The following is an 18295-nucleotide window of genomic DNA, read 5'->3' as shown; positions in this document are numbered from 1 at the left end:
TCTTGATCTGAACAGAACTTCCTCGCGTGTAGGGATCGAGATCCTCACGTATTTTAAACGGCTGCATCCATCTACTCGGAGCTATCGTAGCCCCTTCGTAACCCCTTCGTAGTTCTAGGATTATTGATCATTAACTAGTAAATATGCCCGTGCGTTACAACGGGAGCCAAAAAATCATGGCTAACCAAATAAGTATGACTCAATATCCTGACACATAAGCGTACTTTATTTTAACACTGTGGCTCACCATGTTGCTATTTTTTTTCTCACCCTACTGGATGGTGGTTGCGATGTCCACATGATCACAATGCATTTGACGTGGTAAATCCCAAGCCTATGAGTTTGCCAGTGCATGCCACATTTGTCATTATGTTGCGCAAGGGAACGTTTAAAACTTTAAAAACAAATCTCATTAACTACGTACTACTCCCAATGCCAAGACATATAAAGACTTTCAAAAAACTAATCGAATCCTAAACATAAAATACTTTTGAATCAGTGAACAGTTTTTCGAATCGACAAACATGTTTTTTTTGAAATTTTTTATTTTCTTAAAAAAGTAATGAACATTACTTTTGTTTACAAACTTTTTAAATGTATGAAACGGTTTCAAATTCATTAACATTTTTTGACTCAACAAAAAAATTTTGAATCGATGATTTTTTTTAAAAATTGGGGAACAAATTTTAAAAATCATTTTTTGTGAACATTTTCTAAAATGTTATGGCCATTTTTTTTCAGATTTCCGAATATGTTTTGACTACATGATCATTTTTTCAAAATCATGCACTTGATTTTATTTCCCGACCATTTTTCCAAATTGTGATTTTTTTATAATATTGCGAACAATTTTGCAAAACGACTAACATTTTTTGAATCTGCAATTTTTTTATGATTTTCTAAACATTTTTGAATTCACATATATTTTATGATTTCTCAAACATTTTGTTTGAAAACTCGTAACTTTAGAATATTAGATCCCGAATTAATTTAAAGAAGAAAGAAAACAGAAAAAACAAAAAAGTAAAATCAGAAGAAACAGGGGAGTAAAGCCCCGCACATGGGCCGGCTCATGAATGCATAGATGGGTCATGCGTGAGAAAAGAAAGATTTTTCTAAACATTTTTGAATTCACATATATTTTATGATTTCTCAAACATTTTGTTTGAAAACTCGTAACTTTAGAATATTAGATCCCGAATTAATTTAAAGAAGAAAGAAAACAGAAAAAACAAAAAAGTAAAATCAGAAGAAACAGGGGAGTAAAGCCCCGCACATGGGCCGGCTCATGAATGCATAGATGGGTCATGCGTGAGAAAAGAAAGATAAAAAATTGTTGACGCTAGGGATCGAACCTGAGTCTCGTCGCTATAGAAGGAATAGGCCAACCACCCTGCTACTCATCACTCATTGACTATTGCTCGTCTCGCAGCTATAAAACAGCGTGGGAGGCGGCGATTTTTAGTACCGTTTTCCACTTACGGATGGCATTGGTGGGTAATTTTTACCAATATGGAGGGTAATTTTAACGACGGACAACCAGAAGCGATAGCCGCTTTATTAGTAGGTAAAGATAAAGATACTCCAACTATTGCCAACTATTGCTCGGCGGCCTCGTCAGCTCGGACCTAGCATCCATCCATGGATGAACGTCAAAGTTTTGGACAGAGCCATCCTGTGCTCGCGGCGGTGCTGCTCGGATCCGTTGTGCTCGCTGCGACCCTCATGACCATCCTCGCCATCACGCTCGAGTCCACCCCGCCCGAGTTCTCCGTGACCGTTTCCAGCTTTGATGGCCTCGACCTGCGCGCCGGCGCGCCGCACACCTTCCACGTCGACCTGCGCGTCAAGAACGGCAACGTGTGGCGGCACTGCTTCGAGCCGGCGGGCGCGGCGGTGGAGTACGACGGCGTGCCCCTCGCCAGCGCCGATCTCGGCGAGCTCTGCGTCCCGGCACAGAACATCCTGAACGTGTCCTTCGTGGCCACCGGCGAGGGGCTAGGGATGCCCGACCAACTCTACGAGCGCGTCGACGGCCTCCGCCGGCGGCAGGAGTGCGTGCCGTTGGCGGTGCGGCTGACGCTGGAGGAGAAGGATACCGTAAAGCAGGTACTGTTGGAAATATGAGAAAATTACTACGAGATTTAATCCGAATAAACAGAATATAAATCATGACCACAACAGCAGAGATTAAACTAATCATGCGAACTAGCATAGCAGATGAACATATCACATCTAGGGCACATACTAGAAACATGAATTCTACCACGATCTCGAACAGGAAGGATAGAATCACATACGGTGCAGCGGGTGCAGCACCGCCGACGTTGATGTTGTCGCCCATGTCGTCGAGGATGAGGTTGTCGAGGTCGGGGAAGAAGTCGTCGTTCACGAAGTCGTCGCTGCCAGCAGTCGCGCGAGTGCGCTCCCCAAAAACCTGATCGCCCCTCTCCCGTACAGGATCACGAGAGGCGGGGTTCCGGAGGCCTGCTGCCCCTTCTCGCGGTGCACGACGGAAGGAGGGATGGAGAAGACTAGCTTGGCGACGCAATGATCTGGAACGGTGATGAGAAACCATACGAAGCGGCGGCTAGGGTAGACATCTGCCTGACTATATATTGCGGGCCGGGTAGGTCGTGGGAGTAAACCCCACGTCCGAGTCGTCACGATCCAAAAGAATCGGAAACGGTTCAGTAATTAACGCGTCTGTTAATTATTAATTAATGACTCATTAATTTTCCCATGCAGCAAAAATATAGACAACGTGCATAGCTCTGTCCTCGGCTCGGCTCAATCCCGCAACCCGCGGCGCGTCGTGACGAGGCGTGGCGTGGCGAGGCGAGCGAGGAGGAGGAGCGCGCGTGTAGGTCTCCTCTTCTCATGCTCATACAAGTGGTAGAAGAGCTCACCTTATAAAAAGGTGCAACTCTCTCTCAACTTCCAAGGTGGGACTAAACTCTAGCCTCACTCACTCCACTCACATGTGTGCATGAATGGGCCAAGAGAATTTCAGAATTTTAGTTGGGCTTTGGGCCAAAGGCCTACTAGCAAAATTCCAACAATCCCCCACAAAGTCTCATTGGCACATCTCATCATTTAGTTTCAAAACATTGTTTTATATATCGGTGCTTAGTGGAGACTGTGAAGTTGAACTTCCACTTAGAAATTTATGCTACACTAGATCACAACTTGAATAGTGGACTATGCCTTGAACTACAAGTTTTCTGTGAAACTAGTTTCACACAAATTCTTGACCGATACTGGGCTGCCGCAAGGCTTCCCCGCGGGTGGAGCGTATACGTCATACTCCAGGGCCTTTCATGAATTTATTAGAGAACACCCAATTCTCACAGACTGCGACGTTGACAGTCAAATTCATATAGGTGTGTTCCTCAGAAGATGTTCTGCAGGACAACATCCCTGCTTACCCGAATAAGCCACTTGGAACACCTTAAGATAAGTATCAACCTGCCATGCAGATCAGGAGAGTATTGCATCTTCACGGAGTGGGATAATCAATATAGGGATACTCTCCTCCCAGCTGACCAACAGCTTGTCTCCCACTTCTACTTCACGGGATCTCCGATCACATAGAGTGGGTTACCACTATGGACAACTCATGCGGTGGGTCTCAAACCCATCTCGATCGATGCATTATCTATCACATTACGTGATAGACCCTTTGTGAAGGGATCTGCCAAGTTTTTCGACGTTTGGATATAATCCAACGTAATAACTCCGGAGTTCCTCAATTTTCTGACATATTTTAATCTCCTCTTCACATGCCTTGAGGACTTCATATTGTCCTTAGAACTGTTTATCTTGACGATCACAGTTTGATTATCACAGTTCATCAGGATAGGGGGTATTGGTTTTTCAACCATATGTAAGTCCATCAAGAGTTCACGAAGCCACTCTGCTTCAACAGTGGCAGTGTCTAATGCTGTGAGTTCTGCTTCCATAGTTGACCTCGTTAAGATGGTCTGCTTGCAAGACTTCCAGGAAACAGCGCCACCACCAAGTGTAAAAACATAACCACTTGTGGCCTTAATCTCATCAGCATCAGATATCCAGTTTGAGTCACTATAACCCTCCAGTACCCTTGGATACCAGGTGTAGTGAATCCCATAGCTCGCGATGCCTTTCAAATAGCGCATAACTCTCTCAAGCGCATGCCAATGATCATCTCCCGGTTTTCACACAAACCGACTCAGCTTGCTCACAGCAAAAGAGATGTCAGGCCTCGTGGCACTCGCCAAATACATAAGCGAGCCAATAATCTGAGAATACCTCAGTTGATCTCTAGCAATCCGTCGATTCTTTCGAAGCAACACACTAGCATCATATGGAGTTGGAGAAGGCATGCAGTCGCTATACCCAAAACGACTCAAGACCTTTTCCACATAATGAGACTGAAGCAGTGTGATCCCACCATTCTCATCTCTCAACAGCTTGATGTTTAAGAATCAGCTACTCCTAGATCCTTCATCTCAAAACAGCGAGATAAGAAATCCTTAACCTCCTTGATTAAATCAAGTTTGGTTCCAAAGATCAATATGTCGTCGACATACAGACAAAGAATAACTCCTTCGCCCCCACCATAGCGATAGTACACGCACTTGTCACCATCGTTTACTACAAAGCCGGCAACAGTTAATGTTCTTTCGAACTTCTCATGCCACTCCATATAAAGACTTTAATAACTTGCACACCTTTCCTTCCTGACCAGGTACTACAAAACCATCTGGCTGATCCATGTAAATTTCCTCCTTCAACTCTCCATTAAGGAAAGCCGTCTTAACGTCCATTTGATGGACGAGAAGACCATGTGAGGCAGCCAGTGATAGTAGCACCCGAATTGTGGTCAGTCTAGCCACGGGTGAGTAAGTATCAAAGAAGTCTTCACCTTCTTTCTGGGTATAACCCTTGGCCACAAGCTGTGCCTTGTACTTTTCAATCGTACCATCAGGTCTAAGCTTCTTCTTGAACACCCACTTACATCCTACAGGTTTGCACCCATATGGACGGTCAGTGATCTCCCAGGTACCGTTAGCTAAGATGGAATCCATCTCGCTACGTACAGCTTCCTTCCAGTAGTCAGCATCAGGAGATGCATAGGCTTCTGAAATAGTCCTGGGTGTGTCATCCACGAGGTACACAATGAAATCATCACCAAAAGACTTTGCAGTCCTCTGTCTCTTACTCCTCACAGGAGTTCCATTGTTACCCTCAACAGGATTCTCAACGTGTTCCATCGCAATGGTGGGTTCAGGAATTACAGTGAATTCCTAACTAGATGGAGTAGGTATCTCCTGATTTGATGAACTCGACATATCCTTCATAGGAAATATGTCCTCAAAGAAAGTTGCATCATTTGATTCCATAATCGTACCAACATGCATGTCGGATACCTCAGATTTTATTATCAAAAATCTATAGCCGATGCTATGAAAAGCATAGCCCAGAAGAACACAATCCACGGTTTTTGGTCCAAGCTTGCGCTTCTTGGGAATTGGTATATTGACTTTCGCCAAACAACCCCAAGTACGTAGGTAAGAGAGTTTCAACCTTTTCCTTTCCCATTCCTCAAATGGAGTCATGGTCTTATGCTTTGTGGGAACTCGGTTTAGGACATGACACGCAGTCATTAGCGCCTCCCCCACCATTCCTTGGATAGACCCGAAGTGTCTAACATGGTGTTAACCATATCAGTTAGAGTTCGGTTCTTTCTTTTGGCTACCCCATTTTACTGGGGTGAGTAGGGAGGCGTCCTCTCATGGATTATACCATGTTCCGCACAAAACAGATCAAATTCATTGGAAAAATACTCTCCACCACGATCGGACCTAAGCCGTTTAATTTTTCGATCAAGTTGGTTCTCTCCCTCAGCTTTATAGTTTTTAAAGAAAGTCAAAGCCTCATCTTTTGATTTCAGAAGATACACATAACAATATCTAGTGGAGTCATCAATCAACGTCATGAAGTATCTCTTTCCACCTTTTGTCAACACGCCATTCATCTCACAAAGATCAGAATGTATAAGCTCTAGTGGCGCCAAGTCTCTTGCCTCTGCAGTCTTATGGGACTTGCGAGGTTGCTTAGCTTGCACACATACTTGGCACTTGGAGCCTTTGACAGTAGAGATTTTCAGAATTAAATTCATATTGGCTAACCGCGTCATGCAACCAAAGTTAATATGACAGAGTCGTGAATGCCAAATATCAGACTCATTATTGTGGCAAACATTATTAATAACTTTAGTGCAAATATCTGACAAAGATAGGCGGAACAAGCCTCCGCACTCATAGCCTTTTTCCAACAAATTACCACACTTGGAAACTACAACTTTATTGGATTCGAAAACCAACTTAAAACCATCTCGACATAAACGGGAACCGCTAATGAGATTTTTATTGATGGACGACACATGATGAACGTTCTTCAGATGCACAGTCTTCCCCGAAGTAAACTTCAGATCGACCGTACCAACACCTCGAACGATGGCATGTGACCCGTTCCCCATCAGCACGGGTGAAGTCCCTGTTGCCTGGTGTCGTGGTTTTGTCACGGCAGAAGTCCTAGAGAAAGGACTTAGTCGTGGAGCCATCGCTACGGGTTAGCTTGAAGGGGTTAAAGCGGACACAAGGACGCAAGAGAGTTTATACTAGTTCGGCCCCTTCAATGAAGGTAAAAGTCTACGTCTAGTTGTGATGGAATTGATGGGTGTTTCGACGACTAGGGAGCAAATAAGCTTCGCCTATGTCTCGAGTTGTTGTCTGTCCTTGAACCGCCGCCGGGTCGTCCCCTTATATACATGGGGACGCCCGTCGGTTTACAGAGTCCTGATACCGGCTCATAGATGCGTCCGGTTTGGTCTCCACTATTCCTAACTTATAACACAAGTTACATACCGACGCCGGTTTATAGCTATAGGCCTTAAACCGATTATGGGCCTTTAGCCCTCATCTGCCCTCATGGGCTTTTATCACACTCAACTACTGATGAAGTTAACCCGGCTTGTCCTGGCCGGTTTACGCCCAGTAGTAATATCCCCAACATTAGGCCCCAAATTGATTTGAACAGGTTCATGTCAATCCTTAGCAAAAATCTTCATCTTCAACATCTTCTTGTATTTTGTTGAACCGCCGTGATGTCATCTTCTCTGCTCGCGATAGACCGGTGTGACGTCACTGGTTATAAAGAACCTTATCCTGTTAACAAGCCTGCGACAATTAAGGCCACAACTTTGTTTCCAAACTCGCGGCTACTTGATTCTCGCGCCTGACATATCCCTTTCTTTATAAATAGGACCGAAGGGTCATTTCCTTTCTCTTTCCCTCCGACCCCTTCTGCTTCGTCTTCCTCGCGTCGCCCAGCTTCGGAGCTCCGCCGCCACCATCGACCTCTGCATCAACCTTGGCCGCTGCATCAACCTGAGCACACCAGAGCATCGCGGCGACCTTCTGCTTCTTCCTCAGCTCCGGTAAATCTTCTTTCCTTTCCCCCGCAGATCTGTTCTAGGGTTTCCTCATTTGTCGAAGTTCATCGAGACTCTGGCGCTGTTCTTCCTTTGTTTCTTCTTTAGCCCATGAATAAAACTTCAAACCTGATGTATTCTCCGTAATGGCTTATCTTCTGTTACCAAAGCAAACCTTTATGCGCATAAAACACTGATCTGGTCCCTTGTGAATTGCTTTGAGATCAACCTTTTAGGTCTAAATCCTTTTATTTTCCTGTCTTGCGGTAGATCCAAAATTTCACTACGAGCTTATGAAATCTGTTTTTACCTTCCTTAGTCATTCTTGCCTTAGATCTGTATCCTCTTTACCACATAGGCGGTTCACCTTTGAAAAAGCAATCTATCATATATAATTAGTCCCCTTGTTGAACCGCCGGGATGCTGTTGCTTATAAACTCCGGTTTAGATAGACCTGCTTCCGGTTTAACATTGCACATATCAATGTACTTTGTAGATTTCATCATGGCCAAGCAAGTGTATGAGTGCAATTGGGTCCCTTCTCGCGTCACAGAGGATCAACTGGACGATTTAGTCCTGATTGGCGCCTTGGGCAGCAAAGACACCGTCCATTGGAGGGCTCCTGGCAAAGAATGCCCCCCACACCTTGAGAAGGAGAGGTTGTTGTTTTCGTAGACCACTTAGCCCGGGGTTTTAAACCGCCCGGTTCTAAATTCTACCGGGATGTTCTAGCTGATTTCCAACTCCATCCGCAAGACACTGGCCCCAACTCTGTTACAAATATGTGCCACTTCCAAGTGCTCTGTGAGGTGTTCTTTCAAGAGGAGCCCACAGTGGAATTATTCAGAGATCTTTTCCATCTAAACCGCCGTACTGAGTTTACTGATGGCTCTAATACGGAGTTGGGTGGCATGGCGATTCAAAAAAGGAAAGAGGTCACATACCCTCACGCCAAGCTGCACAGTCACCCCAAGGAGTGGAATCAGACATGGTTCTACTGCAAAGACACCTCCCCTGCTGGTGAGAATCCCTTGCCTGGCTTTCGTCTGGAGCGGCTCAGCAATACCCATCCTTTTCCTCAACGATTGACTGCCCAGGAGAGAAGCAAATATGCTCCTCAGCTGTCAAAGCTCAGGGCCTTTATGGCCAACGGTTTAACAGGGGTTGACCTTGCTCGCTGTTGGATATCATGGAGCATACTGCCCCTTAGTCAGCGCTCCGGTTTGATGTGCGAATATACTGATAGTGTGGATGACCCACTGCGACATTCAAGACTCCAGCTCTCCGGTGAAGAAATCACAGAGGCTGTGTGTAAGATACTGAATGAACCGGAGCACATCTGCGCTAGAACCGGCCTGCTTCCCTTCTGTGCCACCAACAAACCGCCAGCTATAAGACTTTGATTTTTCTCTTTGCTGAATCTGTTATTGATATGTCTGGTCATTGTTTTTAATATCAGTGTCTGCATAACCAGGGCGATGATCCGTTTTGGAGCAAAAAGCTGCCGCAGGAGAAACCAGAGAAAACAGATAAACCGGAAAGAGCAACCCGGCAAAAAACTAAAACTGTGAAGAAGACTGCCCACCGGAAAAGAACCACTGCATCTTCTAATCCGGCCCCTGATGACGAGGTGGATAATCCGGACTTTGAGGTAGAGCTTGACTCACTTGGTTTATTTTTCATGCATCTTATTGATGATGATATTTGTCAGGATGATGCCGAAGCCAACCATGCGGATGTTGCAGAGGTAATTATTCTCTCTTCCGATTCAGAAACTTTGCCTTCACAAAAAATTCGTCAGGCAAACCGGAAAGTTAAATTTTCTCATCCTCTTGCTTATTTGGATCCTAAACTTCTTATGAAGACTCAACAACACGAAGCTCGCCGCACCACCCGGCACAGCGGCCAGGTAGTTACCTCCACCGGTTTATCGAACAGTCCGGTTCAGAAACGTCATTCCGAGGTCTCTAATTCGCTTGTCAGTGCTTGTCCTAAAGCAGGCTACTTTCGTCAACCTCTTAATCCGCCTGACTTCGATTATCAGGTTATTTCCCACTCATCTTCTGGCGAGTCGTCGGCTACTCAGCTCCCACCGCTCAAAACGGTGCTTGGGTAAGCTATATTTATTGTGATGTTTGTAGTATATTGCCTTAGAATATATGCTGTATTTAATTTTGTTATTCTTCTCAGGGCCAAACCTAGGCCGAGCAAGAAGGCCCACCTGGATAAAGCGGCCGAAGAAGATGTCATTCTTGAACCAGGCACCACACCCAATCTTGAAGCGGCTATTCCTGAGGATATTCCCAATGATCCACCGCAGCCAGATGATGATCTTACTGCTGAGGAAATACCTACTGATACCTCAGGTCCTATCCATCAGCCCACAGGTTCCCTCCGGGTTGAAAGCTCCACCGGTCCCGCAAAACCTACTGACAAGCCAACAGCTCCAGTGCAAACCGGCGGTACCAATGATGATGAAGTTGTCATTACTGGCACTGGCCATACCGAGCCAAGCAATCCTGTCGCTTTATCCAAACATTCTGCCAAGGAAGAATTAGCTGCTTTTGGCAAAGGCAAGTGGAATGCTGATCTGACGGCTTACGCTGCTCTGAACACCCAAGATATCCATTCCGGCTATCTGAACCGGCTGTATACCAGCCGTGACTATGAAGCCGGTCTGGTTAACATGATGAAGGATAAATATGAGGTAACTTCCATATGCTCCTTCCTGCTTGTATGCTTTCATTCTTGCTGACTCTCCTAGCCCCTAAGGGCCGATTTGAAATATTCTTTCAAACCGGGACTTAATAATATGAATCTTGATGCTTTGAAATTTGCTGATGTAGTCCCCAAGGGCCGGTTCAACTTAGCGTAGTTAAACCGGTACTTTAAGTAATTGAAACTGCCGCATCAGAATACATATGATCAAATAGCCATTAGCCCCCAAGTGCCAAGTTGAATACTTGTATTGAGCTTGGGACTTTGTAAACAATTGAAAGATGAAGATCGAATATGCATTAGCCCCCAAGTGCTAAGCGCATAACTTGTTATGTGGTTGGTACTTGAATCCTTCTACCGATTTGTTGAAACATATATCTGTATGCCTGCAGGCGGAGCTGAAGGCGAAAGAAAGCCAAGTCATCGATCTGCGAGAAAACCTGAAAACCCAACAGGTTGAAACCTCCAAGGCAAAAGAGGAATTGGCCAGTGCCTTAAGCGCCATGGAACAACTTAAGGAGAACTTCAAGAAGAAACGGGCGGATTGGGCCACTGAAAAGTCCGCTTTGATCAAACGAGCAGAGGATGCCGAGGCTGCACTGAAACCAGTGACGGATGAACTGACCAGCATAAAGCGGCACGTTCATGCCATGACCACTGCTATCTTTGGTAAGCCAGCTTGCCTTCTGAATTGGTTCTGCCTTCTTACAGAGTCGCCGGTTTATTAACCTTTTATGGTATTTCAGGGACACGCATTGGTCACTTGGGGTCAGATGTGCGGAAGAAATTGAAAGCCGCCTATACCTTGGTTGAACAATTGTATACTGGTGCCCAGCGGATCATCTGTATCGCGTCTCATAACAAACCGGCGCCCACTTTGATTCAAGATACTTTGATGAAACTGTCAGTGCTTCCTGCCCGGGTTGAAGAGCTGAAGAAATCTGCTGCTTGAACCGGTGCAATCAATGCTTTAATCCGGGCAAAAGCCTGGGTGCCGGATTTTGATCCTATTGAAGCGGCTCAAGGTTATCCCAGTTTGAAGGAAGACGGGTCAGAATTTGGTGAAGCGGATCTGCGAGCCATAAACCGGGAGGTATGTCCGTTAGCTTGTCAACTGGCTAAGGAAGCAGATTTGTCTCATTATCAAGCCCAATATGACAGCCAGAACAAGCGAATAGCTGCACCAATCCATGAATCGGAAAACCTGATCCCTCCAATCCGTAAGCATACTTACGCTCCCGATATTGACCCGTCTTCACTAATCCATGACGAAGCTGTTTTTCAAGCATTGATGGGAATTGACTGGACAATTGTGGATTTTCAGCCACTGGGTAGAGAAACGGAAGCTGAAGCGGCGCAGGATGACCCACAACCATCAGGCCAGGCTGGTGGCGAAGCTTAAACCGGAAGCCGGTTTTAAAAATGTCTCTCCTTTGTGCAAAACAATTATGTTATTATGGGCACCATGTTGCCTTGTAATAGGCTAGCTGATACCTTTGATGTTGATATGCCTTCGCGCATAACTTGTTCTTCCTGTGGTAATGAACTTTCCAAAATACTTTCTGAAATAAGAAATTCGTTAAGTGCCACCGCGGTTGTACCATCAGGCGGAATATGATGTTTGTATATATAAAGTCAAAATATCCAAAACAAAATTTTAAGTATATGATCAAAAAATTTGAGATACATAATACCTGCCACCATTGAGTGTGAAGTTGGCTTGGCCAACCTTGAAGCGGAGCTTTTGCAAACCCACACTGTTGGAGGAAATCACAACTCCTGTATATGTATATGACACTGGTTACCATGTAAACCGTGCCGGGTTATAATGAACACCGTGTTACTCCATAAGAGGATGTTAACAACAAGGATCAAACTGGACAAATAGTCTCCGGATTGACGTGAACTGTGTTCCGTCAATTGATTGGTTAAAAAACTTTGTCGGTTTAAAGAACACAATAAAAAGCAAAAAAAACCCTTCAAAGAAAAGTATGAAGCAAAAGCAACGAAAAAAAACGTTTGCCAAAAAAGATTTATTTAAGCTGATCAAATGGCGTAACCATGGCCAAACACGACCAAGCTCCCGTTAGGTGTAACTATGGTTCTAGTTAGCCAGGTCCCCAAGTGATTCTTGTGGCATTTATGCCGACCAAATGGCGTGGTCATGGTTCGGGTTCGACCAAGCCCCCAAGTGATTCTGTGGCCTTAGGCCGATCAAGAGGCATGACTGGTTCAGACATGACCAAGTCCCCAAGTGATCTGGTGGCTTTCGCCTATCAAGAGGCATGGTATTGGTTCGGACACGACCAATCCTCCAAGTGATATAACACGATGCTTTTAGCAAAGAGAACTCAAGGGGTAAACCGGAGGCCGCTTTAGAGCAACTCCGTGTAACCTCACATGATGTAAAAGAACAGATACCCCGCTTTAGCTGAGGTTCCGGTTTATTATACTTAATCATAATATATACATTGTATGTACATAAGTATAGCCAATGGCTCAGGTATAGTAAGGCCGAAGATGAGCTATATTCCACGGCCTGTTAGTCTCTTCCTCTGATGTACGTGAGTCCTTATGCTCTCGAATATCGATAAGATAGTACGACCCGTTGTGCAGATTCTTGCTGACCACGAAAGGCCCCTCCCAAGGTGGGGATAGCTTATGCATATCAGTCTGATCTTGGATGAGCCGAAGCACCAAATCTCCTTCCTGGAAGGCTCTGGTTCTGACTCGGCGACTGTGATAACGACGAAGATCCTGCTGGTAAATCGCCGACCGGGCGGCTGCGATGTCACGCTCTTCATCCAACCGGTCCAAAGCATCTTGCCGTGCTGTCTCGTTGTCCGCTTAAACATAAGCCGTGACACGAGGTGAGTCATGACGGATATCGCTGGGGAGAACCACCTCCGCTCCATAAACCATGAAGAACGGTGTGTATCCTGTTGATCTGTTGGGTGTTGTATTGATGCTCCATAACACAGATGGTAATTCTTCTACCCAACAACCCGGCGTTCTCTGTAAAGGAACCATGAGCCGGGGCTTGATGCCTTTCAAGATCTCTTGATTAGCTCTTTCTGCTTGACCATTGGACTGTGGATTTTCCACTGATGAAACGTCGAGCCGGATGTGCTCCCATTCGCAGAACTCCTTCATAGCACCTTTGGATAAATTGGTACCATTATCTATGATAATACTGTGCGGAAAGCCAAACCGGAAAATCACCTTTTTGATGAACTGAACCGCCGTGGCCGCATCACACTTGCTAACAGGTTCTGCCTCCACCCACTTTGTAAACTTGTCCACCACCACCAGGAGGTGGGTCTTCTTATCTTTGGACCTTTTGAAAGGCCCAACCATATCCAGCCCCCAAGTTGCAAACGGCCAAGTAATTGGAATCATCCTCAATTCTTGAGCCGGTACATGAGCACGTCTTGAAAACCTTTGGCAACCATCACATCGTCTGACCAGATCCTTCGCATCAGCATGAGCAGTTAACCAATAGAAACCATGGAGAAACGCTTTAGCCACCAGAGACTTTGAACCGGCGTGGTGACCACAATCTCCTTCGTGGATCTCACGCAAAATTACATGGCCTTCTTCAAGAGACACGCAACGTTGAAAAGCTCCTGATACACTGCAATGATGCAACTCACCGTTGATGACAGCCATGGACTTGGATCGCCGGATTATCTGCCGGGCCAGAATCTCATCTTCTGGCAACTCGCCCCGGTTCTTGTATGCCAGATAAGGAAGCGTCCAATCCGGAATAACATGAAGAATTGCCACCAATTGAGCCTCCGGATCAGGAATGGCAAAATCCTCTTCACCAGGGATCTTCACCGACGGGTTGTGCAGCACATCCAGAAAAACATTGGGTGGGACCGGTTTGCGCTGAGAGCCCAGCCGGCTTAAAGCATCCGCCGCTTCATTTTTCCGCCGGTCCACGTGGTCCACTTGATAGCCTCTGAAATAACCTGCAACAATATCCACCTCACGACGATATGCTGCCATGAGTGGGTCCTTGGAGTCCCAAGTGCCAGACACTTGCTGAGACACAAGGTCCGAATCACCGAAGCACTTAGCTCGACTTAGATTCATCTCCTTAGCCATCCGAAGACCATGGAGCAAGGCTTCATACTCAGCTGCATTGTTAGTACAAGGGAACATTAAACGGAGAACATAACAAAACTTATCACCTCGTGGGGAAGTTAATATGACTCCAGCCCCCGAGCCTTCCAACTGCCTGGATCCGTCAAAATGGATGGTCCAATACGTATGATCCGGTTTTTCTTCAGGTGCTTGCATTTCCGTCCAATCATTGATGAAATCAACAAGTGCCTGAGACTTAATCGCTGTCCGAGGCACATATTTCAAACCGTACGGCCCCAGCTCTATAGCCCACTTTGCAATCCGGCCAGTTGCTTCCCGGTTCTGGATGATATCTCCCAAAGGAGCAGAACTGACCACCGTAATTGGGTGCCCTTGGAAGTATTGCTTAAGCTTCCGGCTTGCCATAAAAACTCCGTACACCAGCTTCTGCCAATGCGGATACCTTTGCTTGGACTCAATGAGTACCTCGCTGATATAATAGACCGGACGTTGAACCGGATGATCCTTACCTGCCTCCTTTCGTTCCACCACAATAGCCACGCTGACCGCACGAGCATTAGCAGCAACGTATAGCAGTAACGGCTCCTTGTCAATGGGAGCGGCGAGCACAGGCGGATTAGCTAATTGCCGCTTTAAGTCCTCAAATGCTTCATCAGCAGCAGAACTCCAGACGAACTGATCCGTCTTCTTCAACATCTGATACAAAGGGATCGCCTTCTCACCAAGGCGGCTGATAAACCGGCTTAACGCGGCAATCCGGCCTGCCAGGCGTTGAACATCATTGATACACTTCGGTTGACAGGGAGGTGATGGCTGTGATCTTCTCCGGATTAGCCTCAATTCCCCTGTTGGACACCAGAAAACCCAATAACTTGCCCGCCGGTACACCAAAGACACACTTGTCCGGATTAAGCATCATCTTGTACGTCCTTAGGTTATCAAAGGTTTCCTTCAAATCATCAACCAGAGTCTCCTTCTCCCTGGATTTAACCACGATATCAGCCACGTAAGCATGTACATTACGACCAATCTGCTTGTGAAGACAATTTTGTACACACCGTTGATAAGTTGCCTGGGCACTTTTGAGCCCAAAGGGCATAGACACATAGCAGAAGGCTCCAAAGGGAGTTATGAATGCCATCTTCTCCTGGTCCTTAACTGCCATTTTGATCTGATGATAGCCAGAATATGCATCCAAAAAACTTAAACGCTCACAACCCGCCGTAGCATCAATGATTTGATCAATACGGGGAGGGCAAAAGGATCTGCTGGACAAGCTTTATTAAGATCTGTGTAATCCACACACATACGCCAGGTGCCGTTTTTCTTAAGGACTAGCACCGAATTGGAAAGCCACTCGGGGTGAAAAACTTCAACAATAAAACCAGCTGCTAAGAGCCTGGCTACCTCTTCTCCAATCGCCTTGCGTCTTTCTTCGTTAAACCGGCAGAGGAACTGTTTCACCGGTTTGTATTTAGGATCCACATTAAGTGTGTGCTCAGCGAGTTCCCTCGGTACACCTGGCATGTCAGAGGGCTTCCATGCAAAAATGTCCCGATTCTCACGGATGAACTCGATGAGCGCGCTTTCCTATTTCGGATCCAAGTTGGCACTAATGCTGAACTGCTTGGATGAATCGCCAGGTATGAAATCAACAAGCTTAGTTTCTGCTGCCGATTTGAACTTCAGGGCCGGATCATGCTCTGTAGTTGGCTTCTTCAACGGAGTCATGTCCGCCGGATCAACATTGTCTTTATAGTACTTCAACTCCTCGGTGGCACAAACCGACTCTGCATAAGCCGCATCTCCTTCCTCGCATTCCAAAGCGATTTTGCGGCTTCCGTGAACCGTTATTGTCCCCTTGTGACCCGGCATCTTGAGCTGCAAATACACATAACAGGGCCGAGCCATAAACTTGGCGTATGCCGGACGCCCAAACAGGGCATGATATGGACTTTGGATTTTTACCACTTCAAACGTTAATGTTTCCGACCTGGAATCATGATCATCCCCAAAGGCCACTTCAAGAGCTATCTTACCAACGGGATATGCTGATCTGCCAGGCACTACACCGTGGAATACTGTATTGGACGGTTTGAGATTCTTATCTGTTAGTCCCATACGACGGAAGGTCTCATAGTATAGGATGTTAATGCTGCTCCCTCCATCCATGAGCACCTTGGTGAACTTATAACCTCCCACCTGAGGCGCCACCACCAGAGCCAACTGACCCGGATTATCGACCTGGAGTGGGTGATCCTCTCTGCTCCATATGATTGGCTGTTCAGACCAACGTAGATAACGGGGTGTGGCCGGTTCAACAGAGTTGACTGCCCACCTCTGAACCTTCCGGTCTCGCTTGTCCAAGCTAGTGGTAAAGACATGGTACTGCCCATTACTCAACTGCTTTAGGTTGCTTTGGTAACCCGACTGTTGCTGCTGTTGGTTGTAACCACCCTGGTTGTTCTGACTATTTTGACCATTATGTCCGCCCGGATTACCATTAAATCCTGAACCGGAACTTCCTCCACCGTAACCCGGCCCGGACCCTGAGCCACCGCCAGATCCATGATCATACCGGAAATTATTAGAATTTTTGAACTCCTGCATAATAAAGCAATCCTTCCAAAGGTGGTTTGCTGGCTCCTCCTTCATCCCATGTCTTGGACAGGGCTGGCTTAGCAGATAGTTCAGGCGGTTTGGGTTGGGGTTGGGCGCTCCACTACGATTTTTCGGCCTACCCTTGCGCCGCTGGCCATTGTCCTGTACGTTGGTATTAGCCACAAAATCCATGTTGCCATCCGCTTTACGCTTGCCTCCTCCGCCATTGCCTACCCAGTGATGTTGCTGACCTTTGGAGCTGCTGTTCTTCTTCCCTTTCCTTGTCTTGTCATCATCATATTCGGGATCCTTGGTACTATCAGAATCAGCATATTTTACCAAAGCGGCCATGAGGGTCCCCATGTCGGTGCAATGACGCTTCATCCGTCCCAATTTCAACTTCAGGGGCCCAAACCGGCAGTTGCCTTCTAGGGTTAATACTGCGGTGTCAGCGTTGATGCGGTCTGAGGAGTGCAACACTTGTGAAACCCGGCGCACCCAATGAGTCGTTGACTCTCCTTCCTCCTGGACGCATGCAGCTAAGTCCACTATCGACATAGGCTGTTTACAGGTATCCTTGAAATTGTTGATAAACCGGGCTCGTAATTGGGCCCATGAACTGATAGAATTAGCAGGCAAGCTTTTTAACCAAGTACGGGCCGTTCCTTCAAGCATCATGGTGAAGTATTTCGCACACGCCGTGTCATCCACATCAAGCATCTCCATGGCCATCTCATAGCTCTCTACCCATGTCTCTGGTGGTTGATCCACCGTATAATTTGGTACCTTGCGTGGGCCTTTGAAATCCTTGGGCAAGCGCACGTTGCGTAAAGCAGGGACGAGGCAAGGCACCCCCAAAGAACTAGAAGTAACACCAGGTTCGATCGAAATGGTTGGACGAACCGGCGTGAGCTGCCGAGCCTGATGCTGTGCGGCTAACTCGGCCTCCCTACGCGCTCGGGCCCGGTTCACCACTTCCTGAGCGTCATTAGCACCACCCGTCGGGTTGTTACCACGGGGTGCTCCACGTCGTTCATTACTCGACACTGCTGGTTCATCCATATGTCTGCTATAGCTCCGGCTTGGATGGGGGGTCGAGTGGATTCGGTCGCGGCTGTACGAGTACGCCTCCTGTTGGGCCAAAGCTGTCCTCAGAAGTTCCTTGACCCGTCGCGTCTCTACTGCTTGCGGCGAGTCACCTTCAACTGGAATGGCCTCTAGTCGTGCAGCAGCGGCAACAAGATTGTCCATTGGGTTGGAGTAGTGACTCGGAGGTGTTAAAGCATCCCGAGGTATAACGGTGTTTTGACGAGGCGGGTCCATCTGACGGGGCTGAACCGGTGCACCGGTCCCAGGGGCTTCTGCCCGGTTCCCCTCCAGCGGATTACT

The sequence above is a fragment of the Triticum urartu genome, chromosome 3A (assembly GCF_056163025.1).
Source record: "Triticum urartu cultivar PI428250 chromosome 3A, HENAU_Tu73, whole genome shotgun sequence".
Lineage (NCBI taxonomy): Eukaryota > Viridiplantae > Streptophyta > Magnoliopsida > Poales > Poaceae > Triticum > Triticum urartu.
The sequence above is the reverse complement of the archived record's forward strand: the minus strand, read 5'-3'. Positions refer to the sequence as shown.